Here is a 24388-nt window from a genome sequence, read left to right as displayed (position 1 = left end):
AAAAACCATATGTAAAAATTTAATAGAATCATCAGGAGTCAGGAATTATTATTATATATATGTTTTTTTAACATATGTATACCGTTATTGTTCGGACTAAAACTGTTATGTGTTTCTATAAGGTGTTAAGGAGAGTAAGAAAACTGTTAACTCTGCGATTCCCTTTTTAAATAGTACATATGGTTTAACTGAAATGAAGCACGTGAAGTTAATACGAGAAAGATTATTATACTGGATAAGGTCTATTTTGTAGCGAGTTTAATTTAAAAAAATGTGTTTATAAAAAATTTCACCAATAGTCTGCTATTTTTAAGTCTGTTATAAGTTTTAATATCATTTTCTCCAAAGGCACTTACATCATGATAAGGTGATTATGGGGTGAATTATGAACCGACCTCAACAAAATTATTTTAGTTTCTATAAAATTTATTTTTGCTAATTTCGTCTTTATACTGGTATTATTAATCCGGCATTTATTTTTTTTTATTTGGACTAGCACTTAGAGCATGACCCCTACGTATGCGAAGCATTGTGTTAGAACTAGGAAAATAGGTTGTGGACATTAGATTTAAATCTTTTTATATCTAAAGTGGCAGGGAATACCTCCGCAGGAAGTTTACTTCACATACAAACCGTGCGGCTGAAGAATGAATTTTCACTGTAATGTGGCCAATCTACCACAAATTGGTCTGTTCTTGAAGAAATACTGGTAGTATAAATTGAGTTTGATAGTTAAAGACATTTTAGGGAGTAGACTTTATATGAAAAAGCTTGTGTTTGTTAGGTATTAGCAATAAATCTCCAAAATGTTTAAAACATAAAAATTTGCCTAACTGAATTGGTTGGAACAACGCCGATATGTGTGTGTACACTTGTTGTATGTGTATACCCATTTAATATATACATATGGACAATTCCATAGATTTTGTAAAATTAGGAGTACTTGGAAAATATTTTTTTCTATTCGTTCCATTTAAATAATACTACATTTGCTAAAGGAATTATCCCATTCGGAACCTTGTTTTCCAAAATATGGATTAAAATATGGCGATACGATGATACGTCTTTTTTATTGTAAATATCGTATTCATCACACCAAAAAATTACTAGAATTAGTGGAAATATTTTGAAACGTTTTTTAATTGTTGGTCTTTTTTTATTTGTTTTTGCTTACCAATGACTGAAATAGGAATCAAATTTACTTTTATTATTAAGGCCTGGCAACTCTTAACAAAAAGAACAAACACATAAGACCAAAACAAATAAAAAAAGGTAATTTTTGTAACAAAAACTACTCGTCTTTTGTAGCAGCATAGTAGTTGTAGTAGTAACAGTAGTTGAATTTTCCATAATGCTAGTTGTTAAAGTAACAACAGTAGCAGTTTTACAAGTCCTACAAGTAAGTTTGGTTATCACTTATATTAGAAATACTTTGGTAATTTTGTTTAAAAAAGTTATAGCACATAGTTTTCAATATAACACAATGTACTGTTTTCCTTATTTTTTCTGTGTCTTCTTCATAAACGTATGAATTTGCAGAAAACCATGTTGTTCATCATGTCAAAGCTTATGTTCGTCTAAACAACACAACTCAACCGCTCCATATAATACACCCACATTACAAGCATACTCACACATCCATGTATGCATATGTTTTTACTGAAGACAGAGTAACAACAACACGCTATTATTGGTTGTATTAAAGATATATATGTATATGTATGTTTCCTATATAAAATAAGTGTCTGTATGTGTTAGTATAATAATGTAAATGGTGAACATCTAATACTTGTTTCCTAGCTAAAGGGTCATGTATCACAACGAGTGAGTTCGAAATTACATACCTACATACATATCGTCACCTGAAATGCAAAAAGTCATAACAAGAATTTAAACTCGGCATTTTTATTGAAATAATTCACTACATCAAAATACATATCCCAAATTTGTAGAACTCTATTGTTAAAAACACCGGGTTTATTTACCTGAATGGTCCTGGAAAAGGTGCAACAAAAAATATATTGACTGTATATATACGTGTAAGAAATTTCAGTTTTAATAATAATAATTGCATTAATTTTATTTAGATTTTTGTCTCTTCTGTAAAATATTAAAAAGTGTTGTTACGCCCTTTTCTATACAGGTGAAGATATACGTATTTATGTACATGTGAAACACATGCTTTGCTCTTTGTATTCATTCACATATGTATACTCATCATATATGCAAAAGTGTTGTTTTAAATTTGTTAGTTTTTCTTTGTTTATTGTTTTAAAATTTTTCTTTTTCTTGAAATTCTAATGTACATACATATATAAGTATTAGAACGGTAGGAATAATATGGTTTTTAAATTTCAATATGTGGCACTAATTAAATATTTTAGGTAATTCAGAAAATTTATATATTATAATTAATGTAAAATATTAAGATTGATATAGTTTAGTCATGTACAACTTTTCAAACTAAATCTACAAACACGTCCTTTTGAGCTTTCTGCTTCCTTTTTTCAATGTAAATATAACATCAAATGCAAGACAAAAAAAGCGTAAAAAAGAAACTGGACTTACTTTCTTCCATGGCAACTAAAGTCCACTTAATGCAATATAACTTTTAATATAAATACATACACATAAAAAACATATGATATATGTTGTTGATGTACTTAAGAAATTAAAGAAGCAAATATTTCTTTCATCATAAGTCTATTGTTAAATAATGTTTATGGTTGATTGTCTAAGTATAAGAATAAAATTAAAAATCATAATAGCAAAAATGAGCCACACAGTACGTATGAATACATGTATTTACATATATATGTTGGTCATACGTACTGTGTGTACTAAAATAGAGGATTTTATTCATAGGAGCAATTGATAACTTAAAAGTTGGACATTTTGGTCATACAGGGTTTTATTCAAATGGGTGTAACTTTTCACCTATTGGTCCTAACAAAAATTGTAATTCTTAACTCAAAAATAAGACTTTTTAATTTCTACCTATTTTTTTTAAAAATGAACGTCTTGTTTATTTTTTTTTTTTTTTTTGCTCAAAAGAAGGTTTATAAGATTTTTATTGCGGTCACTTAGTGATTTTACATCAAAGATACTTTATAATTAATAAATAAACTAAGATATTTTTTCCCAAATTAAAGCACTCTATCTTTGTTTAAAGGTTTTTCTTAAATTACTTTTGTTCAAGAAACGTTTATTCATGGGCTGGACCAATATGTCATAATAGCAAAAAGTAAAAAAAAACTATATCTGTTTAACCTACTTTTGATTTTATGGCTTTTAAAGGATATTATATAAATCCTTTTACTTTAAAAATATATTATATTCATATTTTTTATACATATTTTGTCATTTATGTTGTTTTTATTTCTAATTTTCATTTCAGGGATTTTTTCTGTGATATATAATAGAAAAACAATAACAGTAATAATCATAATAATGCAAATATTTAACTAGAATAGTTTTTGTTATTATTATTATGCCACTGCTGCTATTGCTATTATTGTAGTATTTTTTAATAACAATTTACATTTAAGGCCATCACAATTTTGTAATTTTATGTATGTATATATGAATATACATATTTTAAATCAGGGATTGCAAATAACGATTATTGCCTCAATTTAACTGAAAGATTTAGTAAAAAAGTATTATGATCTGGCCACAAGGAATATATCAATGAAAAATAAATTTTTTAATAAATTTTATTTGAAGTAGATTTAAGACCATTTTTTGTGCTTTCATAAAAATCACCGATAAAGTAAAATTTAAAAACGTTTTTAAACAATAAAATGTTTAAACAAAAAATAAAACTCAGAACCCAGTTTTTATTACTCTCGACGAAAATAAATTTTATTCTCCTAGAAAAAATATACAAAATTATAAAATTACGTCTATACCTAAAATAAATATTCTATTTGTGTTTTGAACTGATAAAATTAAAAAATAAAATTTAAATTCAAAAGCGCTGTATAATTTAATAATGTCAAAACTGTGAAGGCCTCAAATATTTTTGTGTTATTATTTTGTTATTAGTATTTCATTTCAGTGTTATTTGTTTTTTTTTTAATATTTTTCAACACTAACCATAATAATTTGCATAGAAATATAAACATTTTTTTAAATCACGATGTAATCATTGTTTTTTTATTTCTTTTAATAGTTTGCTTATTGTAAATAAGTGTGTTTGTGTTTTTTAACAAAATAATTATCAACGTATTTGCCGTAGTGTTAGTTCTGTAAATTGTATTGTAAAACATTTTCCTTGTTTCTCTCCTTTCCTCACTTCTAGTCTTTTAGACCGTGTAACGTATTGTTATTGTTGTTGTCAATTGTTTATGTTGTTGTGCTCATTCATGTGTATTCATGAATATATTCTCAATATTATTATTCTTTTATTCACAGTCATTTTTTGTTGTTTTGTTTATAATTATAATGATGGTGTGTATGTAAACTAGATTTGTCTATGTGATTGTTTGTGAAACTGTGAAAATTGTATGCGTATGTACATACATATATTGTGAGTGCTTTACTTGTTTATATTATTGTTGTTATTATTATAAAATAGATTTTTGATTGTTGCGATTTGTTAATCTGTAATTTATGCACAATTATTTTAATTACTGTTTGCTGTCATAAACAGTTTGTAAATTTTATAAATACATTGTCTGCTCTAATATGTTTTTTCTCTTTTTTCCATTGTCTTTATTATTACCTGGAATTATCAAATGACAACAGATTAAAATTTAAAAAGTATGCTTTATTGAATAAAGAGTAAGAGAGTAAAGCCAAATATTACAATAAAAGCAAAAACTCAATAAATTCCCAGTCAGATTTTTATGCTTTATTCAAAATCAAGTTAATATATTTTAAATGTTAGCATTTTAATCCCTCACTTTCAAAGTTTTTTTTTGGAAAGTATTCTATAAAATGACACCGCAAATAATGGATCACCTCTCTCATTTTAGTGCACTCATCAGCTTAAAATAACAATTTAAGCCAATTTAACCTTGTCCAATTTAACCTTGTTTCGTTTTAATAGTCTTCATTTTATTTCTGTTTAATTTTGAGTTAGTTTTAAGTTTAAGACAATATCCGACTGGGTTATTTTGAAAGTAGTTTAACAATAAAAACTGAATTTAATTCATAATAGTGGCTAATTTTATAATATTAAATTTAATAATGAAAAACAAAGTTAAACATTTAAATAAAAGTTGAGGAAATTTAATAATAATTAAAGTATTTATTTCTCATTATCAAAATAATACTTAAACATACATATGTATGTGTCTAACACTCATATCTTTCTCCAATATATAATAATTGCTGCAATTTAGTAAGTACTATCTACTATTTCTATTCTTGCAGAACTTAATGTATTAGTTAGTGTTTAATTTTAATATATTCTGACAATAATATATACTTTTTTATTTATTTTCCAGCTAATTACCCTAGTATGGTTGGTACCCTTTCACCAAATTTAACTTTTAAAATATGAAGCGTACAGAATTAAAAAAAATAAATTACAATTTTGTACAGACAATTCACAATTGTGTCATTACTTTCAAATGCATGTTCATGGAAAAATTCTTTTGGTCGATGTGTAAATAAATATACACATACTTAATATAAAGGGGTTTTTATAAGTTATAAAATGCCAACATATAGCAAAACCGTTAGACATTATTTAAAGCATTTCAAAATACGTACCAAATTTTATATATGTAGCATCGATCATTAGTCTCTTATTAGGCAACTAGGGTAGATTATCAAGAACATACGTTTACGTGGGTTTTTGAACAAGCATTTTTTCTTAATAGGGTCAAAATTTTAATATAAAAGGTCATATTTAATAATTTATTAAAAAAATAACACTTTTTATTAATAATGCCTTTGATATATTTAAGTATGCATATGTAAATTTTATATGTTTACTATTCACTGCATATACAGAGTGTTTTCATATTTGTGGTTGCTTTATGTGCAACCAATGGATGCATGCCACCATTACCATCATCATTGTCATCGTCGCCTTCATCATCACTATTAAAGGCAGACAAGCAGTTGGCATTATTGCTCAGCGTTATATTCGTCATCATCATGATAATATACCCATCATGTATTTATGTATGTTTATGCTACTTGTTTGTATGTAAATGTTTGTTAATATGTTATATAAGTATACATATATGTATATACACACAAATAGTATACCAGCTATCATAATTTCCTGTTGTTGGTTTTTTGGCATTCTAGGATTTTTCATTAGCCAGCCTTTTCAAAATAAAATTAACGCATGATTTTAAAATTCAATACCTAAAACCAACGTTAGTATGCATTAGAAGATGTTGAACACTATGAAAAAAATATATATATATGTATACATAATATTAGTATTTGTCTGTCTACATTCAAATGAAGCAAATGATTAACGTATAGGAGTTTAGGTATGATCGAAGTTTTGCTGAATTATTTACAGAATAGTAAATTAACTGTTATCGACCAAGAAAATGGTTTTGAATGATAAAAATATATAAGCACAAACTTATATCTCAAATATTAATATTAGAAAAAATATAATACGAATTTTTTTACACTTAGTACATAATTAGTTGCAATGATTATATTTATTATGTAAAATACTGACATTTTAAAAATAAATATACTTACATAAGTACAAATGCACATTATTTATTCCTTTATATAAAACAACTAAATGTTTATAATTCTTTCTGTTTATAGGCTTACAGTAGGGCAGTTTTTTTGCTGTGGTCACATATAAAATTCTATATATTATTTGTTTCTGCTGCTGTTTGTGGTTGGTATACATATTTTATCCATGCAGTTTAAATAGGTCCCTTGACCCACAAACCAAATAAGTTCCAGAAAATGGGACTGCAAATGTAGGACCAATATTATTATGCGTTACAAACATCAACAATATACGTTTATGAAATATTTGTATACTCTTTTTGCAGAATGGATACGACCTAAATATTGTATAAAAGTTATATCCCCAATTTACATATGTATATACATGTATGTATATGTACGCGTATAAATAAAATGTGTATAAAATTATGAGATTTTAATTTGATGATTTTTGGAGGATCACAGTTTCATATCTATGTTAGTGTATATGTATCTATAATATGCATTCGTTCATTTATTCAGGCATTCATTCAATCATTCATTCGAAAAACTGAAAATACTTTGGTGTCTGCTGGTGAGGGTTCGTTGTATGGTCAGAGATACTTTTATTTTGTATAGAGATAATGGTGAAAGTGGTAGCAATAGGAGCAGTGGTGATGATGTCGGTGGTTTTTGCATTTGTAGTTGATTCTGCTGCTGGCATTGTCTGTGTTGTAAAGGTGATTTAGGATTACTTTTCATATTTTTGCCATGTATATGTGTCTATATTTTTGCATGAATATACATACATATGTATGAATGCATTTTTGCGTATATGGTCAACTGGTATATACATAAATTCATTAAATATTCATAAATGAATTAAGAGAGGCTATTTTTGATTTTAGGTGTGAAAAAGATGCACAAATTAGCAAAACATTAAATTAAAAAACTAAAATTTCATGATAACCAAAACTTACAAAAAATTATGAAAATTTAAAAAAAATATTGCATAAACAACTTGCAAAATATTATTCGCTTCCCCATAATGATCAATTTCGTTCATTAACATTTCATTTTGTTCAATTTTAGTTGATGCAAAGTTGTGAAGAATGTGTTAGAGAGAGAAGAGAGCAGAGAACAAAAATAAGCAAAAAACATAAATCCCTTTGCCACCTACTTATAGATGTTTCAATAGAAATTTCCACAGTTATTGGCACAAAACAAATCATAGTGTTCATTGATTCGACCACATAATCATGTTTGTTAGTACGTACGACGAATCTGAGTGTTAGTTTGTTCGAAATAAACGTAAATGTAAGTGAGCATGTGTTTGTATCTGATTGCTTGTTAATTTTTACACACACAGTCATTCACATATCCATAGGAAAATGTGTGTATATATGTATGTGTTAGTTAGTGATTGCATTCTGTTAAATGAAAATTTGTACTTTAAGGATTACGAAAGCAGGCAGAAAATCTTTTGTGTAATGTAAAACTGAAACAAACAAATTGTAAATTGTTTTATGAGGTGTATGCATGTATGTGTGAGTCTCTGCGAGTTTGTGTGAATATGTGTGTGTTACATGTCTGAATTCCAATAAATGCTAACAGTATTAAACGTATACGCAAAACAGAAATACAATCTGTAAACACAGTTGTTGTTGTAGTATTTCGTATATCCTTTTTTGTTTTTGTTTTGGCCTTGTTGCTGTTGTTTGTTTGTCGTACAAAAGAATCACTTTTGTGGTAAAAAGCATATCACACAGAAAAACAACATTGATTGCAAATTGATGTTATTGGATATGTGAATAAAGAAGATTAAAATTGCCAAAAAAGCAATATGAACAAATGCAAAGGAAAATAGGAACTCAAATTTGAAAAATTAGACGTTGAATGCAAAATAAACTAGCTGTTAAACAAATATAAAGTTAAAAAAGTTCGGTATTCATATTAACAACTAAAAATTTAACTCGAAATTTATAAAGCTAATTACTGCATCATAATTTTATTTAATTACCGATATTATTAGGAAATATATTAACAACTGGTGTCGTCTCATATAAGATTTTCTATAATTAAAATTAGTTTATTTCACAAATTTCATCGAATTATTTTTACAATTTGTAATTAAAAATGCAACAAATATATATGTAAAAAACGTTTTTCTTATGAGTCTATTAAGATTTTGATATTGGCCACCTTGTATACTTTATTACACTGTTTTTAATTACACACATGAAAGTATAGACAGTATACGACAGAAGACCAAAAATTTATAAACTATTTAATTCTATAGAAAAAACGAAGACTTGCAAATTATATTAAATGTACATTAAATAGAAATACACAACCCCTAGTCTTGATATCATCAATCCTGATTAAATAATACAACAAATTCCATAAAAAAACACAATAGCGAAATTGGAAAGTATTATTTTTACATATTTGATGGTGTTTTTAAGTAATATGACATATTAAAGCAAATACAATGATTCCAGAACGCCAATGATACCTTATAAAAACAAATAATAAGTTCTTCTTTTCATCTTACATCATAAAGATATTTTAACCAAGTCATGCAGCGTTTAAAAACAAAGGGAATATTCTATTTGATAATAATATAGAGAGCATGCGTAGTGTCTCTATGAATTTTATAAAGATTGAATGAACAACTGATAACTGATGAAAAGACCTAGACCTGCTTGTCTTCTTTTCTCTTTAATAATACTATTAGATTAATACAATTCAATTTAATCAAGAAGCACAAAAAAATAAAATCGTCATTGCCATACCATGAGCAAACGCTTGCACAGCGACAAAAACAAAATTTAATTTCAAGCTTATAGCAACTGCATAACGATCTGGACAATTTAAGGCAGCAAACTGATATTGGAGTATTACCCAAAGTAAAAAATCTTGAGTAACTTAACTTACAATTCTTAAGAAAATTATAAAGTCAGAGGCAACTGTGATGCATATTGTTTATATAAACAGATAAAACTAATCGCGTTAGCGGTTGATGAGATTTAAAATTAAAGTCAATATTATTTACTAACAACGCATTTCTCAACGTTACCATTTAGCGTTTTGGCGCTTGATTTATCATTTTCAACAACCAATAAGTTGAGCTTTTTTAAATGAAAAAATCATTTGAATAATTAAAAATTGTTAAGAAAAAAAAATAAACTGCAATAAAAAATATTTAGAAAATTGCTTCTACAATATTTAAAACTATTAAAATATAATTTAATTTTGAAGAAAAAAAAATAATAATTTATTTATACTTCTGTATTTGTATTTTTTGGAATGGGGTTAGACTTGGACAATCTTTATATGTCATTTTGAACACATTGAAGTAGCTTAATAACGTCTTATTAATAATATTTTATATAAACATTCTATTGCCTTGATGCAGCTGTATAAGCTGTATCATTGCATTTAAAAATAAATTTAGGCTCGTTTTATTTAAAAATAGTTGACAAAGCCTCATATATTAACATAATGTAAAAATATCATATTAAAATATAAAAATAGCGTGTCCTTGTTTTTTACTCCACAAAGAAATAAAAAAATGATTAAAACAAAAAGCAAAATAAATAATCAAATTATTTTGATTGTTAAAGCAAAAAAATAGCATCATGTTTGCTTTATAGTTTTTTACTGCACATTTTTAATCATATACTATTTTTATTAATTTAAATTTGTTATATATTTTTATACATGTATTAAAATAACTCAATTTGTATATGACATTGAATAATTAAGAATTAAAATAAAAAATCGAATGCTTTTGAGAGTTATAATATGAAAATTACACTGTGATACAAAAGTGAAGAAAACTTAAATGCAGATGTTCTCATATGTGATCTAGTATGAAAAGTTGCTGATGTTCTTACCAAAATTATAGGTTTATAAGCGCAAAGAAATTTATATTCGACGAACAGAATTAAAAGGCACTTTATGCAGGATTTTCTTATCAAAATCTATACAGAATAACACAACTAGCACAATTTGATTGTCTCCTAAAATTTAACAGGATTTCGGCAATTTTTTAAACCAGTTTTTAGTCTAAAATTTTAAGAGTATATTAATTAAAAATTGTTCATCAACTTTATTCTTTTCCAAATTCATGGAACAAATAAAACATTGACTATTAAACTAAAAAATGGTAAATAATTGTAAACCACAAAAATCTATCAGTGACTATTATTACCACGAAAACGTAAAATAACAACAAAAAATACACCGCAAAATAAAAATGAAAATTGTGGCAACAAAATGTTTTACTCTGGTAACAAAAATTTATTGAATAGAATGAAAAAATCCCAGTTGTGAATAAATAAAAACAAAATGAGACGAATTGTATAAAATAAATTAAAAAGTAAATCTAAAATTTTTATTTTTAATCAAATTCTTATGTAAAATTTTAAACCGTAATTCTCAAATGAAGCATTTTAAAATATGACGATGGTAATGGAATTTATTACAAAATCTATACAAACTGATTTGCCAAAACTTTATTTCGTACTAATAAACTAGAGCTGCACAATCTTTACCAACCGAACCGTCAGTGAAATTTTTAAAACATAAATTTGGAATAAACTAAACAAAATATTAAATTGAATTGATATTGATTTTAGTTTTTATGCAATTTGACATTTAATAATATTAAAAATGTTTAGTTCGTAAAATAAAATTGAATTTATTAAAAAACAGGAATTGAGAAGTCAGAAACAGGTAGTATGACATAAAAATTAATAAAACAGTTTCAGTCTAGATTTTTTTACATAAAATGAAACAAATATACAAAATACTCTGTTCACATTTGAAGCTATATTAAATGTAATAAATTTATACTTTAAAACTAATTACGTTTATAAAATAAATATATGTCATCTTTGTGAGAAAGATGGAAAATTTGTGTATGTATCATCTATCTATTTAAACAAATAAAGCGTATGTTTGCTTTGCTATTTATACATTAATTTCATAGAAACTTTGACAAGTTTGTATTCAATTATAAAAATATACTTATCAAGGGAAGTCATATGAATATTTTTATTACAAAAAAAAAAAATAAATAAATAAATAACTGATGGATAAATATAAAAGAAAAGGATCATAACTCTTATATGAACGTGATTTGCATTATAAAATTGTAATTTTAGGCTTTGTATTTGTCAATTCATATTTAATTCTGTTGTTTGAAAAAAAATATTTAAATAAATCATCAATCCCTCTATTTTTCAACTCGTTTTTATATTTTATTTGGGCATGTCTCTATTGGAAACCCTTTTGTTTTCTTGGCATTTGTTATTGTTGGCATCTTTCATTTCGTTTCTCAATTCAACCACGAATATATAAATCATTTAAAAATTTAATGCTTCCCCATGGACTAATAAAACATTACCACAAATTATGCCAACAGCACCAGCGTTCCCTTTTTACCATCAAATCTTTTTTCAGCATTGTTGCTGTTTTTATTTTTCAGCTTTCAGTGTAAATTTCTGCTGACCAATTTAATATTCATGGTGATCTAGAGTGAAGCACGAATGAAGTGCTGCTCTTTATAAAACCAATCATACTTTTGTTTTTGCTATTGTAATTGTTGTGCGATAAGGGAATAATAAAAGGATTGTTTTTTAATTGTAATTTTATTTTACACTTTGGTACGTTTAACATAAACAATGCGCAGACATATCAAATAAAAAAAGGAAAATATCTATTAAAGCCAAAGTATAATTTTAGACTTTATAATTAAATAAATAAAAAAACACATACACATACATAAGTTATATCAAAATAGGGAAATTTGAACCAAATGAATTGCACATTGACGTGTATGTATACGTAATAAACAAATATGTTTAATACTCATACGCCAATGAGGCTTGAGTTATTAAGTTGTGTTTATTAAGTTAAAGAAGTACTTGCAAATTCTCTTACAAAGAAGTTGTTCAGTAAGTTGTTAAGGCAACGACAATACGAACCAACTGCTTAGCTATTTAATTGCTTGTCAAAAATGGTTTTTAAATACAAGTTTTCTTGTAAACACAATTCTTAACAGGTAATTAAATAAAATTTGCAAATAAAATGACAAAGCCGAAAATATCTATATCGAATAAAAAAATTCCAACCGGAGTACTTCTAAGTAATGTAGATTGTAAGTTTCTGCTATGAATACTTATCATTTTAAATTTTCAAGGTTTAGCAGAAATTCTGACAAAATATCATTTGTTTGTTTTTTTTTTTCGTATAAAGAAATATGAAATCGGGTTTGGTCCTCCTTAATTCTGAAAAAATTTTCTGAATTGCGATATTAGTGTTTATAAATGTGTCATGGACATTGAACTCCCTTTTTTGAGGTGTACTTTATATAGAGGCTAGGAACTTGATCACATCGACACAGAAAATTGGTGTATCTCCTATTTAGACTGACTTCGAAAGTAAGGAACTTATTTTTTTATTGTAGATTCTTTCTTTTATTTATTTTAGAAAATGCTAAGACTTTATATCTTTTGGAAAGTGAACTCACTCAAAGAAAATTGTAGTACATATATTTTCAGGTAATAGGAATATTTCTGTTATCTGGAAAAATTTTATATTATGACGATAAACAACTTAACATGCTATAAAATTTTACTAACATTTCCCTGTATTACAGACAAATGTTTAATAACATTAAATACACTGGAAGGAAGTTACCCGGCAACGAAACGTTTAATTTCAATGCCAATATATTCCTTAGGAAATTTAAAATGTTTTATTTTACTACAGTAACAAAATAGCAACAACCACCCTTTTCAGTATATTCTCAACATTATATCATTTACTACACAAACAATATATCATGTATTGTAATGTTGAAATGTTTTACGAAATGTTATCTGTCAACAAATACCCAAAACACATCTATAAAAGGCAAATATTTATGTTACGTGTTTTGAGAATAATGTACTAAAAAATATGTGTACTCTTCCTTATATATATATCTAGCAAGGAATCATGAGAAAGTGAAACATCTGAATGCTAAAATATTAATTTACATATACATATATACCTTTCTATTGTATTAGTTATTTTGGGTATTTTCATCTCTAACAGAGTACCAAAACGAAAAAGAGTGTTTGACAGAAGCAGCATCATAAAATGAGGCTCGTTTTAGTAGTAGAAAAGAAAAAACGAAACACGAAGTAAATACTATTTTCAGTTATAATGATAATGTCTAAACGAATAGATGTTGAGCTAAACACGGAATAATTTTAAAGTAAAAATCACACCAAAGAAGTTTTAAATTAAAACGGAATTTTGTAAAAAGAAATATAAAACAAAGATCAATTAGTATATTTAAATAGTGTAAAAAAATGCATAAGAAATAAAAAAGGTTGAAAATTAAGTATCTGGAAATATCTTAAAAGCCTTAAACAAATATTGTAAATAAATATTTTCATTAAATAACAAATTTACAATAATATTGCAAAAAGTGTTGTTAAAAATTTTCAATAATATAAAAAATCTTTAGAGTTTAACTATATTACAAAAAAGTTATTTGTGTTGAAATAATATTTAATGCTTGAAAATAAAATCATTTAAAGAAAATGTTGAAAATTTGTTACTACGAATATTGCCAAACTTTTGTAAAACCATCTACCCAAACATGATGGTCAAGTCAACAGCAACATCATCATCATTATCAACTTCAACGGCCATAAACAGCCAGGGTCTTCAGCACAAAATTTAACAACAACAAAAGCAGCAACATCATAAAAATAACATCAACTAGAAACAAACAAATAAACAAACAAAATACCAAAAGTTATTTTCTCTCTAGTAAAACTGCTGCCCACAAATCATAAACTTTATGATTTGTTATCCCAAAGGTAAATACATACTTACAGACATGCCCATATACATATATATAAACGAGTAAGCTAGCCAATATATATTTTTGCAATTTTTCATACAAACATATATTGGATATAAATAGGAATTTTTACTGTAAAAATTGGAAAAACTTAGTACAGAGAATATTACACTCAAAGTCAGATTGAAATAAAATTACAAACACAAATTTACACATACGCAATTATCAAAACATTCATGTCGGCTAGAAAATAATGAAAAATTTAAAATGAATGAAAGTTCGGCTATTGCGAAAATACCTTTTAAATTGAACATTTGAATCTTTAAACATTTTACTTTTTTAAATATTGTATCAAATTGATCTCTCAGAGTTAATGTTATCTAGATATCTTTACCTATATACTATATATATGACACGTGTTAGTTTGAATGTGGTGTCATTATTTTTTTTGCATAAAAATTTTTGATCAGGGAAAATTTTGTTCTGAAATGTTTTTTTTTATTTGAGCAGTTTTTTTAATATCACAGAATGTTTATACACAATATAAAAAATAAAATATTCGAAAAATGGAAATTCATTTGATAATAACAAGACATGTCAACAAAACTTATTTTTGTTGACCATTTTCAATTCAGATATGGCCCATTTAATTGCATCTTAGATTTTAGATCCAAAAAAATGTTGGAAAGCAACAATTAACAATATGACCACCAACACATTGTCATATATCGATATTTAAATGAATTATATACTAAATTCTATAGATCTATGAAATTCGAAGTAGACTAGAGGGATCGTGGGTTCGATTCTTACTGGTGGCACAAGTAAAGGTTATGCACAACAGGAGATAAAAATGTACAACCTTCTAAAAAACTAATTAATTAACTTATTTGATTTTTATAAAAAAATATATAATTATAATTTGTTTATGAACTAATCCTGATTTTTTTCAAAGGTTTTATAAATTTGTTGCTGTTAAAGTTTTTTATTATGTTTTACTACAAAAAAATTTAAGCCATTGAACCCTTTTCCGTTGAACACTGCTGCTCGACTTATAAACTAATTATAAAAACATAAAATATATTTATACTTACAGTTAATCCGTTTGGCCAAACAGATTATAAGATTACATTAGAATTATACAAGCAAATACTCTGAAATAAGTAAACAGCAAAAAAATATTGGCAGTTAATTTCCAATTGACTTCTTTAATTTCTTTTTAAGTTTTTTATTTAAAATTTAATTAAAATTTTGGATTTTATATTTTATTTTAATATTATGTTTTGGTCTCTTATCTCTTTCACATATAAGGGACACCGATGTCCTAAGATTTTTTAATTTAATTTTAATTTTTTTTAATTTTTCTTAATTTCGAGCGTTATTTCCAAAGAAAATTATGTTATTTTTTAGAATTTTATGTCATTACATGCAGAGAATTTTTAAATAGGCTATAATATTTTATACACTTCATTAATTTTCTTGGCAACAAAGTGATATTTTCAAATACCTCGACGATATGTTAGCATTCCATTAACACTTTGAGTGTACAATTAATACTTTAATCGTTTCAATCACTTGAATTTTTAATAGATATTCATTGAACTGTTAAATTAGTGTGATTTTTAAATAATTTATTTGTAAATTTTATTTTTTATTAACTATTTTATTTATTTATTTAACTAATTAGTTTTAATTATTGATTGTTTCTTAATTTTTTACATGATAATTGTTAAAGTTAGGTACAAAACATGCTAAATATAATTGTTTTGATAATTGAAAAACATTTTCAGTTTTTTTTTTTTGTACAACAAACTATTGTAATGCTTTGTCTGTTTATTAAGTTTCAGTTCATATTTTAAGTAATTAATTAGTTGCAATTATAAAAGTGAAAATGCTTTTAAGTACCTACTTTATAATAATTAATGAATTTTGTAATATCTTTATAAAAATCCAACTATTAATAATATAAATATTTTTTTCTGTAACCCCAAGACCAATACATTTAAAAAAGTCTAATCAGTGTGCTTTATTCTGTATTCAACGATTGCTTATTAAATTTTCATAAATAGCAAATATTTAAAATTCCTTTAACAAATTGCTCCTGCTCTTTAAAAGCTTTTACATTCAATCATCCCTTATTATTTGCACATCTCGAAGTTAAATTTTTAATAATGATTAATGTCTTTAAATCATTGTTAATTAATGTTGTTGTAAATATTTTGCTGAGATTTTTAAACAGCAGTGTTAATGATTGATGTTTTATAGTATTAAATACAAGAGAGTTACGTTAAAAGTTAAATGCTGAAATGCAAATAAGATTTTATTTTTCTAGGAAAAGTTCAATTAGATTAAAGGAAGCGTTCAGGCGTTATTATAATTCATGTTTTATAAAAATGAAACGGTTTACAAATATTTATTGTAAGCAAGAGTATTTTTACTTAAAAATTTATTTTAAAAAATGTGCTATTACTAATAAATTTTTATTTAAATTATAAATAGAACTAAATTATCATGTATTGATATTATAAAAAATTTAATTTAAAATAGCAGTAAATTTTTTCATTTTAATGTTTTGTTTTAGTTGAAAATAGAAAACTTAGTTGCATTGCATATAAATCATTGAATAGAAATTGTTTATATTATATAGTATGCATATTATTTATATATTTTTTGCTGAAAAGTAAAAAAGAAATATTTCATTGCACTTTGAACTTTCATTGCACCTGATGCAGGTTAAAAAAAAAAACAAAGAATATAACAATACACAGCCAAAACAAACAGACTGCATGAAAAAAAATAAAAAAGTGATTATAGATTTTACTTGCTACAATGCGCACATGCACTTGAAGAAATCCATACAAACTATTAAGAAAAATGCATATTTTTTGTGAATATATGTATACACATACTTCAAAAATGTATATTTGAATGTGTTTATATACAGTTTGTATAAAATAAATTCATATATTATAACCATGATGAAAAAACCATTTTTGTAAACATTTATATTTCTATGTATAATAGATTTTTTTTTGCTTTACTTAAAAATGATACCACACTCTTGCTGGTGATGGTGGTACACTTGCATGCAATCATTTTTCTTGTGTTTATTTTTTTAATGCATAAATTCTTGAGAGTAACCCACAAACTCAAACGCACTATTTTTTATAATAATAACAAAAACATTAAACCAGTAACAACACATGAATTGCTTACAGTAACATATAAAAATAGATATCATATCCCACTTTACTTTATAAATAAGACCTTTAAATTCAACATAAAAATCGTGGTCTTTAAGTAACATTTTTTCAGGATAGCATTTTCTAATGGTAGGCTGGATGTGTTTGATGGTTGTTTTATTGAACAATAATTTAGAAATTATATAAATAATGCACTTAGTTGCATTTTAATATTTTATATATTAAAAAATAAAAAATAAAGCATTTTACGCACAATATATGAAATATGATGTATTTTCGTCATATTTTAAATATACTCAATTACTGTTCTTATTTTAGAATTATAATGGAATTTGGTGAAGAGCTGAATGAGTTACAAGGGGTCATACTGGTCATTTTGATAATACTAGATTTTTTAAAATGAGTGCAACTTTAAACGTACTGATCACAGAAAATTGTCCTTTTTATTTATAAATTTCCTTCAAAGCTTTAAAGTCGCTATATGGAATGCAAATATATTCAAATCGATTTTTTTGAGTTGGGTCACTGGACACGTATGTCCAGATGTATATTGAAGTATAAATTAATGCTACGTACGTTTGGTTTTAATATATCTGATAAACGTTAGAAATTTAGCTGTCAAAGGTTTAGGTAATATAACCCGATTAATTATTTCTTCCTAAAACATGCCTGAGACGTTTACACACAATTTGTTTTAATAATAAGTCACAATAGTGTTGTTACCCACTGTATGCACAAAATGTTTGTGTACATAAGGGTAGTCCAAAAAAAAATAATCTTAACCAAAAATAAAATTAATGAAACTTTATTTTACTTAAGTAACTATACCTCGAATATTTTTTAGAATTTGCACAGGCAACCTGGATATCTTTATTCAAACACTACCTACTTAATCTTATTTTTTAAACATATTTTCAAAATATTAAGAAAAATATTTATTGTGCTAAAGTAGTGGAATCCTAATAACATATATACGTATGTACACTTTTATATAAATACGTATACCTGACACCATTACCAGTATTACCAAGAAAGTATATGTCAGTGCATGTGGTTGTTAAATTTAACTGTAAGTTGGTATATTTGTGTTCGAAAGTAATCCCTATATAGTAAACTACTAACAATTTGCTTTAGAACAGAAGTTTTTTCTTTTATTTCGGCACAAATGATTGTACTCGTAGCTGTAATACAGCATACAAACAATATCTAAATGTGAGAGTGTTTATATGGATGTTTGGGTATTTGTTAGTGAGAGTGGGAATTAGTTGGTGTGAGTGTGTTACATGCTAGAGTAAAAGAAGTATTTGTATTTCTATTACAGTTGTGCAAGTTCGTTTTTTATATATTTTTTGTATTGCTTTTTTCTCTTTCAACTATTGCTTTAAAGCTATAATGTTGTAGTTGTTTATATTACAAAAAAGAAGCTTTTAACATTTGAAGTTGTGTTATTATATTTTTCTACTTTTCACACATTTTTTTCAATAAACTAAAAACAAATAGTTGTTGTTATTTTATATATTTAAAAGTATATCGTTTGTGAAACTGAAAATTGTATATAAAAACGTGCAGTTTTTTGTTGCAAAATACAGTAAATAGAAAACTGTTAGACGTACTATACATGTATGTTGTAAATGTATATTTTTTTACTTATATGCATTTTTTTATTAAGAACCTTTATTACAATAGATTTTTTTAAATACAATAAGTAACACACAAATTTAAAACCATAGCATTTTCACATGTATGTGTATCAATTATTAATACGAATGTATTTGAATAAATAGGTCAATTTAGTTCATTGCTCTTGAAAAACAAAACTCCCATACAAAATTTCACATATATATGTACTTAAATAAATATGTATATATGAAGTATTCAATTACTCATTCTTTTTTATGAAAAAGCAATACCATTATTTTGTTTTAAATTTTTGTGGTAATTTGCAAAGCATATTTATGCATATTTTTTAGAATTCTGAAAAAAAGTAGAACATTATTTGCAGAACCTATGAAATATTATTTAATAGTCTTATTTTCTATTTGATTTATTGTCATTAAAAGTATGATGAAATGTAAATATTTATTAATTAAATATAGTGATAATTTAAATATACAAACAAATAAAGTGTATTTTTTTTGGAATAAAATAAATAATTTATTTTGTTAGTGAAAAAAGAACAAAATAAAACAAATACTAAAATTAAGTTTAAAAACGTAACCAAAAGTTTAACTACAAGTTAATGAGTTTTTCTATAATTTGGCAGCGAAAGGCATGTAATATATAGTCAAAAATGTATTTCATAATCAATTAGATAATTTATATAAAAATTGTGTTTATTGAAATAACACTAAATATGTGCATGTTTGTTAATATATAGAAAATTTGAATAATCATCTCTTAGTAAATTGTCGATAGCTCGACTTTGTTGAACAACTTTTCTCTGAGTTGATGTTTCCAATTACTAATACTTTAAATGGTTGATAGTTGGAGAAGATATTTAACTTTAAAAAACTCTAGGAAGTAAACGCTGTAATAATGAATGTTTCCAGTGTTTGTCGAAACGTGGAAGTACTCTTTTTTATTTTTTTTTTTATAAAGTTGCTAAAACAACTCGAGGTTGGAAAAAAAACGATGTAAAAAAACTGATCTTTTGCACCGATAACTAAAACAGTTTTCAATTCCAGTCTTAAAACCGAAAAAATCAATTATAATCCATATATATTTAGCAATTTTGAAATTGCAAAAAGTAGAAAAATCATCTTACAGCAAATTGAAAGAAATTAGAAAAACAAATTTTCAAAAAGTACAAAAAGTCGAAATTTTGTTCTGTCAATAAAATCCTACTAAAATTGTGTTTATGCTGCCAGAACCAATTGTACACTAGTAAGTGTTTAAATAAAATAATTTATTTATTTTTAAGTTTGCTAAATTTTAATGTATTGGAAATTTATTCGAATAACACCAATTATATGTAGGAAAATTAATACTTACAATTTTTTTTAACAATAGAAATTTATTGTAAAACAAAAATAAAAACAATTAATTTAAATAACAATAAATAACTAGAAAAGCAATAAAAATTGTCGATTTCATGTGAAATTAACAAACCAAATTACTCGACATATAATTAAATCACTTTATAACTTCAATAAAATACTTTCTTAATTTTAGATATACGATGTTTCTATAAATACTGACAGTTTGTCTTCTCATGAATTTGTTTTAATCACCCAAAAATTTATTGTTATAATTTATTTATATTTTATTTAAAACTTTTGTACTTATTATAGTCCAACATTTGCATATCAAGCCACCATGACCATTAAGAGAATATAAAAAATAATAAATAAAACAATGAGAACGCTAAATGAAAAAAATAATATGTATATAAATAAACAAATTAATTTGTGTTTAAATTTGCATTTGCATGATTTAACAGAAATAATAAATGTCTGTCAATCTTCAACAATTTTATTCTACAGACTGTTTATATACATTTGTATAGCAATGGTGTTTTGTTGTTTTAATGTTTTCAATATTTTTTTAAATTCATTTATTTATTGTTTAACTGGTAACAATAATGAAGGCAAATGGCAATAAAAATAAAAATAATAAAAACAACAAGACAGTTTTCGCTTGTTGTTTTTGCTATGAACTCAATAAAACAGTCATCCAGATAATAAACCATAATTAAACCAAAATAGTAGAGGAAAATAATTAAAATTCCATATAAACGAATGTGAAAGAAGATTTATACAGAAAAACACAACGTTAACAAATTTAAAAGAAGATTAAAATTAAGAGCGAAAGAGATTGTGTATAAGTATGCAGGCATTTATGTAGATGTATGCGTATGAGTAATATAAAATTGTTTGAAATTGTACATAATTGATATTAATAATACGTATGCATGTGTAGTTTATGCAAATTTAAATCAATTACCATTTATTGGTTTGTTATAGTATATACATATTAATTATTTCTGGTGCGCGATATCAGGTAGAATAAAATAAATTGGAAATGCTTAGTATTAAATTAAAATTGTAATGTTTTTGTTAGATATTTTTTCTGAATAAAATTGGAACAATAATAGTTACTCCTTGATAGCATTTCAATCCTGATACTAATCTTAGTAATTTATAATGAAAAAATGCTAAGAAACAATTTTAAAGTAAATCGAATATATATAAACGAATCGAAATATTCCCTACAACAAATTCCATTAATAGAGAAATCCAACTTTTTCGAATTTATATTTAAAAAAACACGAAATCTTTCTCTTTCCAATCGAATAACAGAGTAACACCCCTGGTTTCAGAAGCGTTCCATAGAACGTGTGTAGACGACACACTTTCACAGAACTAGATCCGAATGTGACGGTAGCATGTAATAAAGTATTTTTATCATACTGCAGAAAAAAATCAATAAGCTAAATAACTTGTACCATTCAAACATTGTAAGTGCAAAAATATTTGTTACGCATTCACGCCTCAATAAATCAACTTGCTTCATAGTTATAGTCAATCACTTGCCATTTGTTTCTTCTTAAAATCTGTAAAACATTTTGATCGTCTTTTATTTTCTGTTAAAATGTAAATAAAAAATCATTTTAAAATAGAGTCATGTTTATGTTTTTATAGCTGCTGTTTATACTTCAGGAGTTTATTGCTTTTCTTAAACATCCGCAGAAGAGAAAGACAGAGAGAGTAAAGGAAAGCAACATATTTGTAAGAAAATACTTGTACAACATTTTAAAATATACTTTTTGTTAAATTTTATGTCTTTTACCATAAAAACACTATACAAGAAACACTTAAAAACGCTTTTAAGTCCTCTTTCTTCTTACAGTAGTTTTACTATTAAAGTACGTCACAAGACAAAATACACCGATTCGTAAGGAATACAGTAGTGATAGTGGTTGATTTAAACGTGACTGTTAAATTATTAAAATATTTATAAATACAATAATTCTCGAATATATCTAAGATTCGAAATTTTTACTTATTTACGATCATATAAATGATATACCTGGTATACACTGATATGAAATCTAGACCTATATATTTATGTATACTAAGTTACATACCAATTACAAATTCGAGAAAACATACGACCAGTTTAATATGATAACAAAGGTTTGTATATAATTAAATGGGCTTGAGTCTCTATAGAATCTCTATTTATCTAATACAATTATATAAAAAAATAAAACAATAACAACAATAAAATATACTTGATAGTAAAGAAAATCTTAATTTTTTACATTACTTATGAACATATTATTCTTTTAACGATTTTACTCCAATACGTATGAGTAATAAATATACTAGTCCAATATACCACAAACTTTTATCACTCATACGTCATGGATTTAAATTCAAATAATAAAAGTCTTTATTTAAAAATCACAACATCTTTAGCAGCAATTCAAATACATATATTTATTTTAAAAACAAAATCTAGGTTTATTAGCCTTCTTTGTATGAATGTAAATATAGAACCACCCATTCGCTCAAATCTAATGCCTAACGATGCTAATAAAAAACAAATGGCAGCAGACAGACGAAAAAATTGTTTGTAAGTATATTTAAATAATTTCCTAATTTTCACGCATTTACTTTAAAATGTCAAAATCGATTAAATGCTAAAAAACAACAACAATGTAAAGAATATGTATGTAAAATAATAAAAGCACAGCCGGGAAAATAATAATAATACGATAGAAATAACTTTCTTTTGAGTGTGAAATGTATGTCTAAATGTATATATCTCAATGTATATGTACTTATAAATAAATATAAATATAAATATATAAGTGTGGGTTGTAAATTTTTTAAAGCTTATTATTTAACGACAATTTCCAAGGCTTATTTAAGCGTCATTTGGTGTCAAATATAAAATGGGTGGGTAACAGCAAGTAACCACTCAGCAAAGTAATGGCTTTTTTTAGACAAAAGTTGGTACAAAGAAATTTTAATGAATTTAATAATATTATAGAAATTCTTTAAATTTAAAAGTGTTAAAAATACTTTAATTAAACGAGAAGAAAATGTACATACATATGTATATAAGTAGATATTTTACTTATCAATACATTTCATTAAATAAGCAAAGTCTGATAATTCGTAATGCATTAAGAAGAAAATTATTTGTTTTATGTTAATTTTACATACTTTGGTGCTGTATTATAATGTCAATGCCTGTTAAAATTAATTCTCCAAGACAGTCTGTGTTTTTGACATTCCAATAGCATTAAGTGTGAACTTCTTCATCGACAAAACACATATTGTAGCTCAGTGTACTGCTTCAACAGATACTTATTCGAGCACATAATTTATGTTCAGCTAATATTTAAACTTTAATCAATATTTTTCAATACAATAGTTTATTCTTTAGATTTTATTTTTCGGCCCTGGTAGCTCCTAAGTAAACTGTATTAAAATAAATGAAAAAGAATGGATGTACCAAAAAAGTAAGGAATTAACAACCTTTTTAACAAAAGATTCTGCTTACATATTGAACATCAAACCATGTTGTAACCCTATTCCATTTATTTCTTACAAAATCCTTTGCTTTCATCAAAAACCTTAATCAATTGCCTTCTAGGACCATAATCTATACTTACCCACACACACACACACGATACAATACATATAATATGTGCTTGTTTATATCT

General features: G+C 25.2%; 1 protein-coding gene across 1 annotated transcript in view; it reads left to right on the top strand.

Moving 5' to 3' along the window:
• Window positions 1-13870: 13870 nt before the first annotated feature.
• The window catches only part of LOC111679258, a 49534-nt gene continuing 39016 nt past the window's right edge, over window positions 13871-24388 (top strand). Inside the window, exon 1 of the mRNA XM_046956608.1 lies at window positions 13871-14525. The gene's annotated coding sequence lies outside the window, so the exon portion shown is untranslated. The remainder of the gene's footprint in view (window positions 14526-24388) is intronic.

Source organism: Lucilia cuprina, chromosome 2 (genome assembly GCF_022045245.1).
Source record: "Lucilia cuprina isolate Lc7/37 chromosome 2, ASM2204524v1, whole genome shotgun sequence".
NCBI classification, from domain to species: Eukaryota; Metazoa; Arthropoda; class Insecta; order Diptera; family Calliphoridae; genus Lucilia; species Lucilia cuprina.
This window is presented reverse-complemented; position numbering and strand designations above follow the sequence as displayed.